Here is a 21,516-nt window from a genome sequence, read left to right on the forward strand (position 1 = left end):
ACATTTTCAGAACTTTCAGGGGTGTAGTATGCATTTTTTGTGTCAAAAATATTTTTGGGAATTTCAGTGGTCTAGGATGCGGGTTAATGCCCCTTTCAGGCTGCAAATGTTTTTGGGACATTCAGGGCTCTCTGACACCATTTTTGGGCCACAACCATTTTCTGGACTTTAGGGGGTCTAGGATGCCTCTAAACCCCTTTTTTCCACCTCCAAAGTTTTCTACATTTTTGCAGGCCTAAGATGCACTTTAATGCATTTTTTGGGCTGCTAACATTTTCAGAACTTTCAGGGGTGTAGTATGCATTTTCTGTGCCAAAAATATTTTGGGGAATTTCAGTGGTCTAGGATGCGGGATAATACCCTTTTCATTCTGCAAATGTTTTTGGGACATTCAGAGCTCTCTGACACAGATTTTGGCCCACCAACATTTTCTGGACTTTAGGAGGTCTAGGATGCCTCTGAACCCCTTTTTTGGACCTTCAAAGTTTTCAACATTTTTGTAGGCTTAAGATGCATTTTAGGTCCTTTTTTTGAGATGCCAACATATTCTGAGCTTCAGGGGTGTAGGATGCATTTTTCGTGCCAAAAATATTTTTGGGAATTTCAGTGGTCTAGGATGCGGGTTAATGCCCGTTTCACTCTGCAAATGTTTTTGGGGCATTCAGAGCTCTCTGACACAGATTTTGGGCCACCAACATTTTCTGGACTTTAGGGGGTCTAGGATGCTTGTAAACCCCTTTTTTGGGCCTCCAAAGTTTTCAACATTTTTACAGGCGTGAAATGCATTTTAAGGACTTTTTTGGGCTGCTAACATATTCTGAGCCTTAGGGGTGTAGGATGCATTTTTCGTGCAACAAATATTTTTGGGAATTTCAGTGGTCTAGGATGCGAGTTAATGCCCCTTTCAGGCTGCAAATGTTTTTGGGAATTCAGGGCTCTCTGACACCATTTTAGGTCCACAATCATTTTCTGGACTTCAGGGGGTCTAGGATGCCTGTTACCCCTTTTTTGGGCCTCCAAAGTTTTCAACATTTTTGCAGGCCTAAAATGCATTTTAAGGCCTTTTTTGGGTTGCTAACATATTCTGAGCTTCAGGTGTATAGGTTGCATGTTTCATGCCAAAAATATTTTGGGGAATTTCAGTGGTCTAGGATGCGGGTTAATGCCTGTTTCACTCTGCAAATGTTTTTGGGACATTCAGGGCTCTCTGACACAATTTTTGGGCCACCAACATTTTCTGGACTTTAGGGGGTCTAGGATGCCGGTAAACCCCTTTTTTGGCCCTTCAAAGTTTTCAACATTTTTGCAGGCCTAAAATGCATTTTAAGGCCTTTTTTGGGCTGCTAACATATTCTGAGCTTCAGGGGTGTAGGATGCATTTTTCGTGCCAAAAATATTTTTGGGATTTTCAGTGACCTAGAATGCGGGTTAATGCCCCTTTGAGGCTGTAAATGTTTTTGGGACATTCAGGGCTCTCTGACACCATTTTTGGGCCACCAACATTTTCTGGACTTTAGGGGGTCTAGGATGCCTGTAAACCCCTTTTTTGGCCCTTCAAAGTTTTCAACATTTTTGCAGGCCTAAAATGCATTTTAAGGCCTTTTAAGGCTGCGAACATATTCTGAGCTTCAGGGGTGTAGGATGCATTTTTCGTGCCAAAAATATTTTTGGGAATTTCAGTGGTCTAGGATGCGGGTTAATGCCCCTTTCAGGCTTCAAATGTTTTTGGGACATTCAGGGCTCTCTGACACCATTTTTGGGCCACCAACATTTTCTGGACTTTAGGGGGTCTAGGATGCCTGTAAACCCCTTTTTTGGCCCTTCAAAGTTTTCAACATTTTTGCAGGCCTAAAATGCATTTTAAGGCCTTTTTAAGGCTGCTAACATATTCTGAGCTTCAGGGGTGTAGGATGCATTTTTCGTGCCAAAAATATTTTTGGGAATTTCAGTGGTCTAGGATGCGGGTTAATGCCCCTTTCAGGCTTCAAATGTTTTTGGGACATTCAGGGCTCTCTGACACCATTTTTGGGCCACCAACATTTTCTGGACTTTAGGGGGTCTAGGATGCCTCTAAACCCCTTTTTTCCATCTCCAAAGTTTTCAACATTTTTGCAGGCCTAAAATGCATTTTAGGGCATTTTTGGGCAGCTAACATTTTCAGAACTTTCAGGGGTGTAGTATGCATTTTTTGTGTCAAAAATATTTTTGGGAATTTCAGTGGTCTAGGATGCGGGTTAATGCCCCTTTCAGGCTGCAAATGTTTTTGGGACATTCAGGGCTCTCTGACACCATTTTTGGGCCACAACCATTTTCTGGACTTTAGGGGGTCTAGGATGCCTCTAAACCCCTTTTTTCCACCTCCAAAGTTTTCTACATTTTTGCAGGCCTAAGATGCACTTTAAGGCATTTTTTGGGCTGCTAACATTTTCAGAACTTTCAGGGGTGTAGTATGCATTTTTTGTGCCAAAAATATTTTTGGGAATTTCAGTGGTCTAGGATGCGGGTTAATGCCCCTTTCAGGCTGTAAATGTTTTTGGGACATTCAGGGCTCTCTGACACCATTTTTGGGCCACCAACATTTTCTGGACTTTAGGGGGTCTAGGATGCCTGTAAACCCCTTTTTTGGCCCTTCAAAGTTTTCAACATTTTTGCAGGCCTAAAATGCATTTTAAGGCCTTTTTAAGGCTGCTAACATATTCTGAGCTTCAGGGGTGTAGGATGCATTTTTCGTGCCAAAAATATTTTTGGGAATTTCAGTGGTCTAGGATGCGGGTTAATGCCCCTTTCAGGCTTCAAATGTTTTTGGGACATTCAGGGCTCTCTGACACCATTTTTGGGCCACCAACATTTTCTGGACTTTAGGGGGTCTAGGATGCCTCTAAACCCCTTTTTTCCATCTCCAAAGTGTTCAACATTTTTGCAGGCCTAAAATGCATTTTAGGGCATTTTTGGGCAGCTAACATTTTCAGAACTTTCAGGGGTGTAGTATGCATTTTTTGTGTCAAAAATATTTTTGGGAATTTCAGTGGTCTAGGATGCGGGTTAATGCCCCTTTCAGGCTGCAAATGTTTTTGGGACATTCAGGGCTCTCTGACACCATTTTTGGGCCACAACCATTTTCTGGACTTTAGGGGGTCTAGGATGCCTCTAAACCCCTTTTTTCCACCTCCAAAGTTTTCTACATTTTTGCAGGCCTAAGATGCACTTTAAGGCATTTTTTGGGCTGCTAACATTTTCAGAACTTTCAGGGGTGTAGTATGCATTTTCTGTGCCAAAAATATTTTGGGGAATTTCAGTGTTCTAGGATGCGGGTTAATGCCCTTTTCATTCTGCAAATGTTTTTGGGGCATTCAGAGCTCTCTGACACAGATTTTGGCCCACCAACATTTTCTGGACTTTAGGAGGTCTAGGATGCCTCTGAACCCCTTTTTTGGACCTTCAAAGTTTTCAACATTTTTGTAGGCTTAAGATGCATTTTAGGTCCTTTTTTTGAGATGCCAACATATTCTGAGCCTCAGGGGTGTAGGATGCATTTTTTGTGCCAAAAATATTTTGGGGAATTTCAGTGGTCTAGGATGCGGGTTAATGCCCGTTTCACTCTGCAAATGTTTTTGGGGCATTCAGAGCTCTCTGACACTGTTTTTGGGCCACCAACATTTTCTGGACTTTAGGGGGTCTAGGATGCTTGTAAACCCCTTTTTTGGGCCTCCAAAGTTTTCAACATTTTTACAGGCGTGAAATGCATTTTAAGGACTTTTTTGGGCTGCTAACATATTCTGAGCCTTAGGGGTGTAGGATGCATTTTTCGTGCAACAAATATTTTTGGGAATTTCAGTGGTCTAGGATGCGAGTTAATGCCCCTTTCAGGCTGCAAATGTTTTTGGGAATTCAGGGCTCTCTGACACCATTTTAGGTCCACAATCATTTTCTGGACTTCAGGGGGTCTAGGATGCCTGTTACCCCTTTTTTGGGCCTCCAAAGTTTTCAACATTTTTGCAGGCCTAAAATGCATTTTAAGGCCTTTTTTGGGTTGCTAACATATTCTGAGCTTCAGGTGTATAGGTTGCATGTTTCATGCCAAAAATATTTTGGGGAATTTCAGTGGTTAGGATGCGGCTTAATGCCCCTTTCAGGCTGCAAATGTTTTTGAAACATTCAGGGCTCTCTGACACCATTTTTGGGCCACCAACATTTTCTGGAGTTTAGGGGGTCTAGGATGCCTGTAAACCCCTTTTTGTTCCTTCAAAGTTTTCAACATTTTTGCAGGCCTAAAATGCATTTTAAGGCCTTTTTTGTGCTGCTAACATATTCTGAGCTTTCAGGGGTGTAGGATGCATTTTTCTTGCCAAAAATATTTTTGGGAATTTCAGTGGTCTAGGATGCGGGTTAATGCCCCTTTCAGGCTGCAAATGTTTTTGGGACATTCAGGGCTCTCTGACACAATTTTTGGGCCACCAACATCTTCTGGACTTTAGGGGGTCTAGGATGCCTGTAAACCCCCTTGTTGGTCCTTCAAAGTTGTCAACATTTTTTGCAGGCCTAAAATGCATTTTAAGGCATTTTTGGGCTGCTAACATTTTGAGAACTTTCAGGGGTGAAGTATGCATTTTTCGTGCCAAAAATATTTTTGGGAATTTCAGTGGTCTAGGATGCGGGTTAATGCCCCTTTCAGGATGCAAATGTTTTTGGGACATTCAGGGCTCTCTGACACCATTTTTGGGCCACCAACATTTTCTGGACTTTAGGGGGTCTAGGATGCCGGTAAACCCCTTTTTTGGCCCTTCAAAGTTTTCAACATTTTTGCAGGCCTAAAATGCATTTTAAGGCCTTTTTTGGGCTGCTAACATATTCTGAGCTTCAGGGGTGTAGGATGCATTTTTCGTGCCAAAAATATTTTTGGGATTTTCAGTGACCTAGAATGCGGGTTAATGCCCCTTTGAGGCTGTAAATGTTTTTGGGACATTCAGGGCTCTCTGACACCATTTTTGGGCCACCAACATTTTCTGGACTTTAGGGGGTCTAGGATGCCTGTAAACCCCTTTTTTGGCCCTTCAAAGTTTTCAACATTTTTGCAGGCCTAAAATGCATTTTAAGGCCTTTTAAGGCTGCGAACATATTCTGAGCTTCAGGGGTGTAGGATGCATTTTTCGTGCCAAAAATATTTTTGGGAATTTCAGTGGTCTAGGATGCGGGTTAATGCCCCTTTCAGGCTTCAAATGTTTTTGGGACATTCAGGGCTCTCTGACACCATTTTTGGGCCACCAACATTTTCTGGACTTTAGGGGGTCTAGGATGCCTCTAAACCCCTTTTTTCCATCTCCAAAGTTTTCAACATTTTTGCAGGCCTAAAATGCATTTTAGGGCATTTTTGGGCAGCTAACATTTTCAGAACTTTCAGGGGTGTAGTATGCATTTTTTGTGTCAAAAATATTTTTGGGAATTTCAGTGGTCTAGGATGCGGGTTAATGCCCCTTTCAGGCTGCAAATGTTTTTGGGACATTCAGGGCTCTCTGACACCATTTTTGGGCCACAACCATTTTCTGGACTTTAGGGGGTCTAGGATGCCTCTAAACCCCTTTTTTCCACCTCCAAAGTTTTCTACATTTTTGCAGGCCTAAGATGCACTTTAATGCATTTTTTGGGCTGCTAACATTTTCAGAACTTTCAGGGGTGTAGTATGCATTTTCTGTGCCAAAAATATTTTGGGGAATTTCAGTGGTCTAGGATGCGGGATAATACCCTTTTCATTCTGCAAATGTTTTTGGGACATTCAGAGCTCTCTGACACAGATTTTGGCCCACCAACATTTTCTGGACTTTAGGAGGTCTAGGATGCCTCTGAACCCCTTTTTTGGACCTTCAAAGTTTTCAACATTTTTGTAGGCTTAAGATGCATTTTAGGTCCTTTTTTTGAGATGCCAACATATTCTGAGCTTCAGGGGTGTAGGATGCATTTTTCGTGCCAAAAATATTTTTGGGAATTTCAGTGGTCTAGGATGCGGGTTAATGCCCGTTTCACTCTGCAAATGTTTTTGGGGCATTCAGAGCTCTCTGACACAGATTTTGGGCCACCAACATTTTCTGGACTTTAGGGGGTCTAGGATGCTTGTAAACCCCTTTTTTGGGCCTCCAAAGTTTTCAACATTTTTACAGGCGTGAAATGCATTTTAAGGACTTTTTTGGGCTGCTAACATATTCTGAGCCTTAGGGGTGTAGGATGCATTTTTCGTGCAACAAATATTTTTGGGAATTTCAGTGGTCTAGGATGCGAGTTAATGCCCCTTTCAGGCTGCAAATGTTTTTGGGAATTCAGGGCTCTCTGACACCATTTTAGGTCCACAATCATTTTCTGGACTTCAGGGGGTCTAGGATGCCTGTTACCCCTTTTTTGGGCCTCCAAAGTTTTCAACATTTTTGCAGGCCTAAAATGCATTTTAAGGCCTTTTTTGGGTTGCTAACATATTCTGAGCTTCAGGTGTATAGGTTGCATGTTTCATGCCAAAAATATTTTGGGGAATTTCAGTGGTCTAGGATGCGGGTTAATGCCTGTTTCACTCTGCAAATGTTTTTGGGACATTCAGGGCTCTCTGACACAATTTTTGGGCCACCAACATTTTCTGGACTTTAGGGGGTCTAGGATGCCGGTAAACCCCTTTTTTGGCCCTTCAAAGTTTTCAACATTTTTGCAGGCCTAAAATGCATTTTAAGGCCTTTTTTGGGCTGCTAACATATTCTGAGCTTCAGGGGTGTAGGATGCATTTTTCGTGCCAAAAATATTTTTGGGATTTTCAGTGACCTAGAATGCGGGTTAATGCCCCTTTGAGGCTGTAAATGTTTTTGGGACATTCAGGGCTCTCTGACACCATTTTTGGGCCACCAACATTTTCTGGACTTTAGGGGGTCTAGGATGCCTGTAAACCCCTTTTTTGGCCCTTCAAAGTTTTCAACATTTTTGCAGGCCTAAAATGCATTTTAAGGCCTTTTAAGGCTGCGAACATATTCTGAGCTTCAGGGGTGTAGGATGCATTTTTCGTGCCAAAAATATTTTTGGGAATTTCAGTGGTCTAGGATGCGGGTTAATGCCCCTTTCAGGCTTCAAATGTTTTTGGGACATTCAGGGCTCTCTGACACCATTTTTGGGCCACCAACATTTTCTGGACTTTAGGGGGTCTAGGATGCCTGTAAACCCCTTTTTTGGCCCTTCAAAGTTTTCAACATTTTTGCAGGCCTAAAATGCATTTTAAGGCCTTTTTAAGGCTGCTAACATATTCTGAGCTTCAGGGGTGTAGGATGCATTTTTCGTGCCAAAAATATTTTTGGGAATTTCAGTGGTCTAGGATGCGGGTTAATGCCCCTTTCAGGCTTCAAATGTTTTTGGGACATTCAGGGCTCTCTGACACCATTTTTGGGCCACCAACATTTTCTGGACTTTAGGGGGTCTAGGATGCCTCTAAACCCCTTTTTTCCATCTCCAAAGTTTTCAACATTTTTGCAGGCCTAAAATGCATTTTAGGGCATTTTTGGGCAGCTAACATTTTCAGAACTTTCAGGGGTGTAGTATGCATTTTTTGTGTCAAAAATATTTTTGGGAATTTCAGTGGTCTAGGATGCGGGTTAATGCCCCTTTCAGGCTGCAAATGTTTTTGGGACATTCAGGGCTCTCTGACACCATTTTTGGGCCACAACCATTTTCTGGACTTTAGGGGGTCTAGGATGCCTCTAAACCCCTTTTTTCCACCTCCAAAGTTTTCTACATTTTTGCAGGCCTAAGATGCACTTTAAGGCATTTTTTGGGCTGCTAACATTTTCAGAACTTTCAGGGGTGTAGTATGCATTTTTTGTGCCAAAAATATTTTTGGGAATTTCAGTGGTCTAGGATGCGGGTTAATGCCCCTTTCAGGCTGTAAATGTTTTTGGGACATTCAGGGCTCTCTGACACCATTTTTGGGCCACCAACATTTTCTGGACTTTAGGGGGTCTAGGATGCCTGTAAACCCCTTTTTTGGCCCTTCAAAGTTTTCAACATTTTTGCAGGCCTAAAATGCATTTTAAGGCCTTTTTAAGGCTGCTAACATATTCTGAGCTTCAGGGGTGTAGGATGCATTTTTCGTGCCAAAAATATTTTTGGGAATTTCAGTGGTCTAGGATGCGGGTTAATGCCCCTTTCAGGCTTCAAATGTTTTTGGGACATTCAGGGCTCTCTGACACCATTTTTGGGCCACCAACATTTTCTGGACTTTAGGGGGTCTAGGATGCCTCTAAACCCCTTTTTTCCATCTCCAAAGTGTTCAACATTTTTGCAGGCCTAAAATGCATTTTAGGGCATTTTTGGGCAGCTAACATTTTCAGAACTTTCAGGGGTGTAGTATGCATTTTTTGTGTCAAAAATATTTTTGGGAATTTCAGTGGTCTAGGATGCGGGTTAATGCCCCTTTCAGGCTGCAAATGTTTTTGGGACATTCAGGGCTCTCTGACACCATTTTTGGGCCACAACCATTTTCTGGACTTTAGGGGGTCTAGGATGCCTCTAAACCCCTTTTTTCCACCTCCAAAGTTTTCTACATTTTTGCAGGCCTAAGATGCACTTTAAGGCATTTTTTGGGCTGCTAACATTTTCAGAACTTTCAGGGGTGTAGTATGCATTTTCTGTGCCAAAAATATTTTGGGGAATTTCAGTGTTCTAGGATGCGGGTTAATGCCCTTTTCATTCTGCAAATGTTTTTGGGGCATTCAGAGCTCTCTGACACAGATTTTGGCCCACCAACATTTTCTGGACTTTAGGAGGTCTAGGATGCCTCTGAACCCCTTTTTTGGACCTTCAAAGTTTTCAACATTTTTGTAGGCTTAAGATGCATTTTAGGTCCTTTTTTTGAGATGCCAACATATTCTGAGCCTCAGGGGTGTAGGATGCATTTTTTGTGCCAAAAATATTTTGGGGAATTTCAGTGGTCTAGGATGCGGGTTAATGCCCGTTTCACTCTGCAAATGTTTTTGGGGCATTCAGAGCTCTCTGACACTGTTTTTGGGCCACCAACATTTTCTGGACTTTAGGGGGTCTAGGATGCTTGTAAACCCCTTTTTTGGGCCTCCAAAGTTTTCAACATTTTTACAGGCGTGAAATGCATTTTAAGGACTTTTTTGGGCTGCTAACATATTCTGAGCCTTAGGGGTGTAGGATGCATTTTTCGTGCAACAAATATTTTTGGGAATTTCAGTGGTCTAGGATGCGAGTTAATGCCCCTTTCAGGCTGCAAATGTTTTTGGGAATTCAGGGCTCTCTGACACCATTTTAGGTCCACAATCATTTTCTGGACTTCAGGGGGTCTAGGATGCCTGTTACCCCTTTTTTGGGCCTCCAAAGTTTTCAACATTTTTGCAGGCCTAAAATGCATTTTAAGGCCTTTTTTGGGTTGCTAACATATTCTGAGCTTCAGGTGTATAGGTTGCATGTTTCATGCCAAAAATATTTTGGGGAATTTCAGTGGTTAGGATGCGGCTTAATGCCCCTTTCAGGCTGCAAATGTTTTTGAAACATTCAGGGCTCTCTGACACCATTTTTGGGCCACCAACATTTTCTGGAGTTTAGGGGGTCTAGGATGCCTGTAAACCCCTTTTTGTTCCTTCAAAGTTTTCAACATTTTTGCAGGCCTAAAATGCATTTTAAGGCCTTTTTTGTGCTGCTAACATATTCTGAGCTTTCAGGGGTGTAGGATGCATTTTTCTTGCCAAAAATATTTTTGGGAATTTCAGTGGTCTAGGATGCGGGTTAATGCCCCTTTCAGGCTGCAAATGTTTTTGGGACATTCAGGGCTCTCTGACACAATTTTTGGGCCACCAACATCTTCTGGACTTTAGGGGGTCTAGGATGCCTGTAAACCCCCTTGTTGGTCCTTCAAAGTTGTCAACATTTTTTGCAGGCCTAAAATGCATTTTAAGGCATTTTTGGGCTGCTAACATTTTGAGAACTTTCAGGGGTGAAGTATGCATTTTTCGTGCCAAAAATATTTTTGGGAATTTCAGTGGTCTAGGATGCGGGTTAATGCCCCTTTCAGGATGCAAATGTTTTTGGGACATTCAGGGCTCTCTGACACCATTTTTGGGCCACCAACATTTTCTGGACTTTAGGGGGTCTAGGATGCCGGTAAACCCCTTTTTTGGCCCTTCAAAGTTTTCAACATTTTTGCAGGCCTAAAATGCATTTTAAGGCCTTTTTTGGGCTGCTAACATATTCTGAGCTTCAGGGGTGTAGGATGCATTTTTCGTGCCAAAAATATTTTTGGGATTTTCAGTGACCTAGAATGCGGGTTAATGCCCCTTTGAGGCTACAAATGTTTTTGGGACATTCAGAGCTCTCTGACACAGATTTTGGCCCACCAACATTTTCTGGTCTTTAGGGGGTCTAGGATGCCTCTAAACCCCTTTTTTCCACCTCCAAAGTTTTCTACATTTTTGCAGGCCTAAGATGCACTTTAAGGCATTTTTTGGGCTGTTAACATTTTCAGAACTTTCAGGGGTGTAGTATGCATTTTTTGTGCCAAAAATATTTTTGGGAATTTCAGTGGTCTAGGATGCGGGTTAATGCCCCTTTCAGGCTGTAAATGTTTTTGGGACATTCAGGGCTCTCTGACACCATTTTTGGGCCACCAACATTTTCTGGACTTTAGGGGGTCTAGGATGCCTGTAAACCCCTTTTTTGGCCCTTCAAAGTTTTCAACATTTTTGCAGGCCTAAAATGCATTTTAAGGCCTTTTAAGGCTGCTAACATATTCTGAGCTTCAGGGGTGTAGGATGCATTTTTCGTGCCAAAAATATTTTTGGGAATTTCAGTGGTCTAGGATGCGGGTTAATGCCCCTTTCAGGCTTAAATGTTTTTGGGACATTCAGGGCTCTCTGACACCATTTTTGGGCCACCAACATTTTCTGGATTAGGGGGTCTAGGATGCCTCTAAACCCCTTTTTTCCATCTCCAAAGTGTTCAACATTTTTGCAGGCCTAAAATGCATTTTAGGGCATTTTTGGGCAGCTAACATTTTCAGAACTTTCAGGGGTGTAGTATGCATTTTTTGTGTCAAAAATATTTTTGGGAATTTCAGTGGTCTAGGATGCGGGTTAATGCCCCTTTCAGGCTGCAAATGTTTTTGGGACATTCAGGGCTCTCTGACACCATTTTTGGGCCACAACCATTTTCTGGACTTTAGGGGGTCTAGGATGCCTCTAAACCCCTTTTTTCCACCTCCAAAGTTTTCTACATTTTTGCAGGCCTAAGATGCACTTTAAGGCATTTTTTGGGCTGCTAACATTTTCAGAACTTTCAGGGGTGTAGTATGCATTTTCTGTGCCAAAAATATTTTGGGGAATTTCAGTGGTCTAGGATGCGGGATAATGCCCTTTTCATTCTGCAAATGTTTTTGGGACATTCAGAGCTCTCTGACACAGATTTTGGGCCACCAACATTTTCTGGACTTTAGGGGGTCTAGGATGCTTGTAAACCCCTTTTTTGGGCCTCCAAAGTTTTCAACATTTTTACAGGCGTGAAATGCATTTTAAGGACTTTTTTGGGCTGCTAACATATTCTGAGCCTTAGGGGTGTAGGATGCATTTTTCGTGCAACAAATATTTTTGGGAATTTCAGTGGTCTAGGATGCGAGTTAATGCCCCTTTCAGGCTGCAAATGTTTTTGGGAATTCAGGGCTCTCTGACACCATTTTAGGTCCACAATCATTTTCTGGACTTCAGGGGGTCTAGGATGCCTGTTACCCCTTTTTTGGGCCTCCAAAGTTTTCAACATTTTTGCAGGCCTAAAATGCATTTTAAGGCCTTTTTTGGGTTGCTAACATATTCTGAGCTTCAGGTGTATAGGTTGCATGTTTCATGCCAAAAATATTTTGGGGAATTTCAGTGGTTAGGATGCGGCTTAATGCCCCTTTCAGGCTGCAAATGTTTTTGAAACATTCAGGGCTCTCTGACACCATTTTTGGGCCACCAACATTTTCTGGAGTTTAGGGGGTCTAGGATGCCTGTAAACCCCTTTTTTGGTCCTTCAACGTTTTCAACATTTTTGCAGGCCTAAAATGCATTTTAAGGCCTTTTTTGTGCTGCTAACATATTCTGAGCTTTCAGGGGTGTAGGATGCATTTTTCTTGCCAAAAATATTATTGGGAATTTCAGTGGTCTAGGATGCGGGTTAATGCCCCTTTCAGGCTGACAATGTTCAGCGCTCTCTGACACAGATTTTGGCCCACCAACATTTTCTGGACTTAGAGGGTCTAGGATGCCTCTAAACCCCTTTTTGCCACCTCCAAAGTTTTCTACATTTTTGCAGGCCTAAGATGCACTTTAAGGCATTTTTGGGCTGCTAACATTTTCAGAACTTTCAGGGGTGTAGTATGCATTTTTTGTGCCAAAAATATTTTTGGGAATTTCAGTGGTCTAGGATGCGGGTTAATGCCTGTTTCACTCTGCAAATGTTTTTGGGACATTCAGGGCTCTCTGACACAATTTTTGGGCCACCAACATCTTCTGGACTTTAGGGGGTCTAGGATGCCTGTAAACCCCTTTTTTGGTCCTTCAACGTTTTCAACATTTTTGCAGGCCTAAAATGCATTTTAAGGCATTTTTGGGCTGCTAACATTTTCAGAACTTTCAGGGGTGTAGTATGCATTTTTTGTGCCAAAAATATTTTTGGGAATTTCAGTGGTCTAGAATGCGGGTTAATGCCCCTTTCAGGCTGCAAATGTTTTTGAAACATTCAGGGCTCTCTGACACCATTTTTGGGCCACCAAAATTTTCTGGAGTTTAGGGGGTCTAGGATGCCTGTAAACCCCTTTTTTGGTCCTTCAAAGTTTTCAACACTTTTGCAGGCCTAAAATGCATTTTAAGGCCTTTTTTGTGCTGCTAACTTATTCTGAGCTTTCAGGGGTGTAGTATGCATTTTTTGTGCCAAAAATATTTTTGGGAATTTCAGTGGTCTAGGATGCGGGTTAATGCGCCTTTCAGGCTGTAAATGTTTTTGGGACATTCAGGGCTCTCTGACACCATTTTTGGCCCACCAACATTTTCTGGACTTTAGGGGGTCTAGGATGCCTGTAAACCCCTTCTTTGGGCCTCCAAAGGTTTCAACATTTTTACAGGCCTAAAACGCATTTTAAGGCCTTTTTTGGGCTGCTAACATATTCTGAGCTTTCAGGGGTGTAGGATGCATTTTTCGTGCCAAAAATATTTTTGGGAATTTCAGTGGTCTAGGATGCGGGTTAATGCCCCTTTCAGGCTGCAAATGTTTTTGAAACATTCAGGGCTCTCTGACACCATTTTTGGGCCACCAATATTTTCTGGAGTTTAGGGGGTCTAGGATGCCTGTAAACCCCTTTTTTGGTCCTTCAAAGTTTTCAACATTTTTGCAGGCCTAAAATGCATTTTAAGGCCTTTTTTGTGCTGCTAACATATTCTGAGCTTTCAGGGGTGTAGGATGCATTTTTCTTGCCAAAAATATTATTGGGAATTTCAGTGGTCTAGGATGCGGGTTAATGCCCCTTTCAGGCTGACAATGTTGTTGGGACATTCAGAGCTCTCTGACACAGATTTTGGCCCACCAACATTTTCTGGACTTAGGGGGTCTAGGATGCCTCTAAACCCCTTTTTGCCACCTCCAAAGTTTTCTACATTTTTGCAGGCCTAAGATGCACTTTAAGGCATTTTTGGGCTGCTAACATTTTCAGAACTTTCAGGGGTGTAGTATGCATTTTTTGTGCCAAAAATATTTTGGGGAATTTCAGTGGTCTAGGATGCGGGTTAATGCCCCTTTCAGGCTGCAAATGTTTTTGGGACATTCAGGGCTCTCTGACACCATTTTTGGGCCACCAAATTTTCTGGACTTTAGGGGGTCTAGGATGCCTGTAAACCCCTTTTTTGGCCCTTCAAAGTTTTCAACATTTTTGCAGGCCTAAAATGCATTTTAAGGCTTTTTTTGGGCTGCTAACATATTCTGAGCTTCAGGGGTGTAGTATGCATTTTTCGTGCCAAAAATATTTTTGGGAATTTCAGTGACCTAGAATGCGGGTTAATGCCCCTTTGAGGTTGCAAATGTTTTTGGGACATTCAGAGCTCTCTGACACGGATTTTGGCCCACCAACATTTTCTGGACTTTAGGGGGTCTAGGATGCCCCTAAACCCCTTTTTTCCATCTCCAAAGTTTTCAACATTTTTGCTGGCCTAAAATGCATTTGAGGGCATTTTTGGGCAGCTAACATTTTCAGAACTTTCAGGGGTGTAGTATGCATTTTTTGTGCCAAAAATATTTTTGGGAATTTCAGTAGTCTAGGATGCGGGTTAATGCCCCTTTCAGGCTGCACATGTTTTTGGGACATTCAGGGCTCTCTGACACCATTTCTGGGCCACAACCATTTTCTGGACTTTAGGGGATCTAGGATGCCTCTAAACCCCTTTTTTCCACCTCCAAAGTTTTCTACATTTTTGCAGGCCTAAGATGCACTTTAAGGCATTTTTTGGGCTGCTAACATTTTCAGAACTTTCAGGGGTGTAGTATGCATTTTCTGTGCCAAAAATATTTTGGGGAATTTCAGTGGTCTAGGATGCGGGTTAATGCCCTTTTCATTCTGCAAATGTTTTTGGGGCATTCAGAGCTCTCTGAAACAGATTTTGGCCCACCAACATTTTCTGGACTTTAGGGGGTTTAGGATGCCTGTAAACCCCTTTTTTGGACCTTCAAAGTTTTCAACATTTTTGCAGGCCTAAGATGCATTTTAAGTCCTTTTTTTGAGATGCCAACATTTTCTGATCTTTCAGGGTTGTAGGATGCATTTTTTGTGCCAAAAATATTTTTGGGAATTTCAGTGTTCTGGGATGTGGGTTAGTGCCACTTTCAGGCTGCAAATGTTTTTGGGACATTCAGAGCTCTCTGACACCAAGTTTGGCCCACCAACATTTTCTGGACTTTAGGGGGTCTAGGATGCCTGTAAACCCCTTTTTTGGTCCATTAAAGTTTTCAACATTTTTGCAGGCCTGAAATGCATTTTAAGGCCTTTTTAAGGCTGCTAACATATTCTGAGCTTCAGGGGTGTAGGATGCATTTTTCGTGCCAAAAATATTTTTGGGAATTTCAGTGGTCTAGGATGCGGGTTAATGCCCCTTTGAGGCTGGAAATGTTTTTGGGACATTCAGGGCTCTCTGACACCATTTTTGGCCCACCAACATTTTCTGGACTTTAGGGGGTCTAGGATGCCTGTAAAACCCTTTTTTGGTCCTCCAACGTTTTCAACATTTTTGCAGGCCTAAAATGCATTTTAAGCCCTTTTTTGGGCTGCTAACATATTCTGAGCTTTCAGGGGTGCAGGATGCCTTTTTCGTGCCAAAAATATTTTTTGGGAATTTCAGTGGTCTAGGATGCGGGTTAATGCCCCTTTCAGGCTGACAATGTTGTTGGGACATTCAGAGCTCTCTGACACAGATTTTGGCCCACCAACATTTTCTGGACTTAGGGGGTCTAGGATGCCTCTAAACCCCTTTTTGCCACCTCCAAAGTTTTCTACATTTTTGCAGGCCTAAGATGCACTTTAAGGCATTTTTGGGCTGCTAACATTTTCAGAACTTTCAGAGGTGTAGTATGCATTTTTTGTGCTAAAATTTTTTTGGGGAATTTCAGTGGTCTAGGATGCGGGTTAATGCCTGTTTCACTCTGCAATGTTTTTGGGACATTCAGGGCTCTCTGACACAATTTATGGGCCACCAACATCTTCTGGACTTTAGGGGGTCTAGGATGCCTGTAAACCACTTTTTTGGTCCTTCAACGTTTTCAACATTTTTGCAGGCCTAAAATGCATTTTAAGGCATTTTTGGGCTGCTAACATTTTCAGAACTTTCAGGGGTGTAGTATGCATTTTTTGTGCCAAAAATATTTTTGGGAATTTCAGTGGTCTAGGATGCGGGTTAATGCCCCTTTCAGGCTGTAAATGTTTTTGGGACATTCAGGGCTCTCTGACACCATTTTAGGGCCACCAACATTTTCTGGACTTTAGGGGGTCTAGGATGCCTGTAAACCCCTTTTTTGGCCCTTCAAAGTTTTCAACATTTTTGCAGGCCTAAAATGCATTTTAAGGCCTTTTTAAGGCTGCTAACATATTCTGAGCTTCAGGGGTGTAGGATGCATTTTTCGTGCCAAAAATATTTTTGGGAATTTCAGTGGTCTAGGATGCGGGTTAATGCCCCTTTGAGGCTGCAAATGTTTTTGGGACATTCAGAGCTCTCTGACACAGATTTTGTCCCACCAACATTTTCTGGACTTTAGGGGGTCTAGGATGCCTGTAAACACCTTTTTTGGTCCTTCAAAGTTTTCAACATTTTTGCAGGCCTAAAATGCATTTTAAGGCATTTTTGGGCTGCTAACATTTTGAGAACTTTCAGGGGTGAAGTATGCATTTTTTGTGCCAAAAATATTTTTGGGAATTTCAGTGGTCTAGGATACGGGTTAATGCCCCTTTGAGGCTGCAAATGTTTTTGGGACATTCAGAGCTCTCTGACACAGATTTTGGCCCGCCAACATTTTCTGGACTTTAGGGGGTCTAGGATGCCGGTAAACCCCTTTTTTGGCCCTTCAAAGTTTTCAACATTTTTGCAGGCCTAAAATGCATTTTAAGGCCTTTTTTGGGCTGCTAACATATTCTGAGCTTCAGGGGTGTAGGATGCATTTTTCGTGCCAAAAATATTTTTGGGATTTTCAGTGACCTAGAATGCGGGTTAATGCCCCTTTGAGGCTACAAATGTTTTTGGGACATTCAGAGCTCTCTGACACAGATTTTGGCCCACCAACATTTTCTGGTCTTTAGGGGGTCTAGGATGCCTCTAAACCCCTTTTTTCCACCTCCAAAGTTTTCTACATTTTTGCAGGCCTAAGATGCACTTTAAGGCATTTTTTGGGCTGCTAACATTTTCAGAACTTTCAGGGGTGTAGTATGCATTTTTTGTGCCAAAAATATTTTTGGGAATTTCAGTGGTCTAGGATGCGGGTTAATGCCCCTTTCAGGCTGTAAATGTTTTTGGGACATTCAGGGCTCTCTGACACCATTTTTGGGCCACCAACATTTTCTGGACTTTAGGGGGTCTAGGATGCCTGTAAACCCCTTTTTTGGCCCTTCAAAGTTTTCAACATTTTTGCAGGCCTAAAATGCATTTTAAGGCCTTTTAAGGCTGCTAACATATTCTGAGCTTCAGGGGTGTAGGATGCATTTTTCGTGCCAAAAATATTTTTGGGAATTTCAGTGGTCTAGGATGCGGGTTAATGCCCCTTTCAGGCTTCAAATGTTTTTGGGACATTCAGGGCTCTCTGACACCATTTTTGGGCCACCAACATTTTCTGGACTTTAGGGGGTCTAGGATGCCTCTAAACCCCTTTTTTCCATCTCCAAAGTGTTCAACATTTTTGCAGGCCTAAAATGCATTTTAGGGCATTTTTGGGCAGCTAACATTTTCAGAACTTTCAGGGGTGTAGTATGCATTTTTTGTGTCAAAAATATTTTTGGGAATTTCAGTGGTCTAGGATGCGGGTTAATGCCCCTTTCAGGCTGCAAATGTTTTTGGGACATTCAGGGCTCTCTGACACCATTTTTGGGCCACAACCATTTTCTGGACTTTAGGGGGTCTAGGATGCCTCTAAACCCCTTTTTTCCACCTCCAAAGTTTTCTACATTTTTGCAGGCCTAAGATGCACTTTAAGGCATTTTTTGGGCTGCTAACATTTTCAGAACTTTCAGGGGTGTAGTATGCATTTTCTGTGCCAAAAATATTTTGGGGAATTTCAGTGGTCTAGGATGCGGGATAATGCCCTTTTCATTCTGCAAATGTTTTTGGGACATTCAGAGCTCTCTGACACAGATTTTGGCCCACCAACATTTTCTGGACTTTAGGAGGTCTAGGATGCCTCTGAACCCCTTTTTTGGACCTTCAAAGTTTTCAACATTTTTGTAGGCTTAAGATGCATTTTAGGTCCTTTTTTTAAGATGCCAACATATTCTGAGCTTCAGGGGTGTAGGATGCATTTTTCGTGCCAAAAATATTTTTGGGAATTTCAGTGGTCTAGGATGCGGGTTAATGCCCGTTTCACTCTGCAAATGTTTTTGGGGCATTCAGAGCTCTCTGACACAGATTTTGGGCCACCAACATTTTCTGGACTTTAGGGGGTCTAGGATGCTTGTAAACCCCTTTTTTGGGCCTCCAAAGTTTTCAACATTTTTACAGGCGTGAAATGCATTTTAAGGACTTTTTTGGGCTGCTAACATATTCTGAGCCTTAGGGGTGTAGGATGCATTTTTCGTGCAACAAATATTTTTGGGAATTTCAGTGGTCTAGGATGCGAGTTAATGCCCCTTTCAGGCTGCAAATGTTTTTGGGAATTCAGGGCTCTCTGACACCATTTTAGGTCCACAATCATTTTCTGGACTTCAGGGGGTCTAGGATGCCTGTTACCCCTTTTTTGGGCCTCCAAAGTTTTCAACATTTTTGCAGGCCTAAAATGCATTTTAAGGCGTTTTTTGGGTTGCTAACATATTCTGAGCTTCAGGTGTATAGGTTGCATGTTTCATGCCAAAAATATTTTGGGGAATTTCAGTGGTTAGGATGCGGCTTAATGCCCCTTTCAGGCTGCAAATGTTTTTGAAACATTCAGGGCTCTCTGACACCATTTTTGGGCCACCAACATTTTCTGGAGTTTAGGGGGTCTAGGATGCCTGTAAACCCCTTTTTGTTCCTTCAAAGTTTTCAACATTTTTGCAGGCCTAAAATGCATTTTAAGGCCTTTTTTTGTGCTGCTAACATATTCTGAGCTTTCAGGGGTGTAGGATGCATTTTTCTTGCCAAAAATATTATTGGGAATTTCAGTGGTCTAGGATGCGGGTTAATGCCCCTTTCAGGCTGACAATGTTCAGCGCTCTCTGACACAGATTTTGGCCCACCAACATTTTCTGGACTTAGAGGGTCTAGGATGCCTCTAAACCCCTTTTTGCCACCTCCAAAGTTTTCTACATTTTTGCAGGCCTAAGATGCACTTTAAGGCATTTTTGGGCTGCTAACATTTTCAGAACTTTCAGGGGTGTAGTATGCATTTTTTGTGCCAAAAATATTTTTGGGAATTTCAGTGGTCTAGGATGCGGGTTAATGCCTGTTTCACTCTGGAAATGTTTTTGGGACATTCAGGGCTCTCTGACACAATTTTTGGGCCACCAACATCTTCTGGACTTTAGGGGGTCTAGGATGCCTGTAAACCCCTTTTTTGGTCCTTCAACGTTTTCAACATTTTTGCAGGCCTAAAATGCATTTTAAGGCATTTTTGGGCTGCTAACATTTTCAGAACTTTCAGGGGTGTAGTATGCATTTTTTGTGCCAAAAATATTTTTGGGAATTTCAGTGGTCTAGGATGCGGGTTAATGCCCCTTTCAGGCTGCAAATGTTTTTGAAACATTCAGGGCTCTCTGACACCATTTTTGGGCCACCAACATTTTCTGGAGTTTAGGGGGTCTAGGATGCCTGTAAACCCCTTTTTTGGTCCTTCAAAGTTTTCAACACTTTTGCAGGCCTAAAATGCATTTTAAGGCCTTTTTTGTGCTGCTAACATATTCTGAGCTTTCAGGGGTGTAGTATGCATTTTTTGTGCCAAAAATATTTTTGGGAATTTCAGTGGTCTAGGATGCGGGTTAATGCGCCTTTCAGGCTGTAAATGTTTTTGGGACATTCAGGGCTCTCTGACACCATTTTTGGCCCACCAACATTTTCTGGACTTTAGGGGGTCTAGGATGCCTGTAAACCCCTTCTTTGGGCCTCCAAAGGTTTCAACATTTTTGCAGGCCTAAAACGCATTTTAAGGCCTTTTTTGGGCTGCTAACATATTCTGAGCTTTCAGGGGTGTAGGATGCATTTTTCGTGCCAAAAATATTTTTGGGAATTTCAGTGGTCTAGGATGCGGGTTAATGCCCCTTTCAGGCTGCAAATGTTTTTGAAACATTCAGGGCTCTCTGACACCATTTTTGGGCCACCAATATTTTCTGGAGTTTAGGGGGTCTAGGATGCCTGTAAACCCCTTTTTTGGTCCTTCAAAGTTTTCAACATTTTTGCAGGCCTAAAATGCATTTTAAGGCCTTTTTTGTGCTGCTAACATATTCTGAGCTTTCAGGGGTGTAGGATGCATTTTTCTTGCCAAAAATATTATTGGGAATTTCAGTGGTCTAGGATGCGGGTTAATGCCCCTTTCAGGCTGACAATGTTGTTGGGACATTCAGAGCTCTCTGACACAGATTTTGGCCCACCAACATTTTCTGGACTTAGGGGGTCTAGGATGCCTCTAAACCCCTTTTTGCCACCTCCAAAGTTTTCTACATTTTTGCAGGCCTAAGATGCACTTTAAGGCATTTTTGGGCTGCTAACATTTTCAGAACTTTCATGGGTGTAGTATGCATTTTTTGTGCCAAAAATATTTTGGGGAATTTCAGTGGTCTAGGATGCGGGTTAATGCCCCTTTCAGGCTGCAAATGTTTTTGGGACATTCAGGGCTCTCTGACACCATTTTTGGGCCACCAAATTTTCTGGACTTTAGGGGGTCTAGGATGCCTGTAAACCCCTTTTTTGGCCCTTCAAAGTTTTCAACATTTTTGCAGGCCTAAAATGCATTTTAAGGCTTTTTTTGGGCTGCTAACATATTCTGAGCTTCAGGGGTGTAGTATGCATTTTTCGTGCCAAAAATATTTTTGGGAATTTCAGTGACCTAGAATGCGGGTTAATGCCCCTTTGAGGTTGCAAATGTTTTTGGGACATTCAGAGCTCTCTGACACAGATTTTGGCCCACCAACATTTTCTGGACTTTAGGGGGTCTAGGATGCCCCTAAACCCCTTTTTTCCATCTCCAAAGTTTTCAACATTTTTGCTGGCCTAAAATGCATTTGAGGGCATTTTTGGGCAGCTAACATTTTCAGAACTTTCAGGGGTGTAGTATGCATTTTTTGTGCCAAAAATATTTTTGGGAATTTCAGTAGTCTAGGATGCGGGTTAATGCCCCTTTCAGGCTGCACATGTTTTTGGGACATTCAGGGCTCTCTGACACCATTTCTGGGCCACAACCATTTTCTGGACTTTAGGGGATCTAGGATGCCTCTAAACCCCTTTTTTCCACCTCCAAAGTTTTCTACATTTTTGCAGGCCTAAGATGCACTTTAAGGCATTTTTTGGGCTGCTAACATTTTCAGAACTTTCAGGGGTGTAGTATGCATTTTCTGTGCCAAAAATATTTTGGGGAATTTCAGTGGTCTAGGATGCGGGTTAATGCCCTTTTCATTCTGCAAATGTTTTTGGGGCATTCAGAGCTCTCTGACACAGATTTTGGCCCACCAACATTTTCTGGACTTTAGGGGGTTTAGGATGCCTGTAAACCCCTTTTTTGGACCTTCAAAGTTTTCAACATTTTTGCAGGCCTAAGATGCATTTTAAGTCCTTTTTTTGAGATGCCAACATTTTCTGATCTTTC

This window comes from Ambystoma mexicanum, chromosome 7p, assembly GCF_040938575.1.
Source record: "Ambystoma mexicanum isolate Mex_15411 chromosome 7p, UKY_AmexF1_1, whole genome shotgun sequence".
Classification (NCBI taxonomy): Eukaryota; Metazoa; Chordata; class Amphibia; order Caudata; family Ambystomatidae; genus Ambystoma; species Ambystoma mexicanum.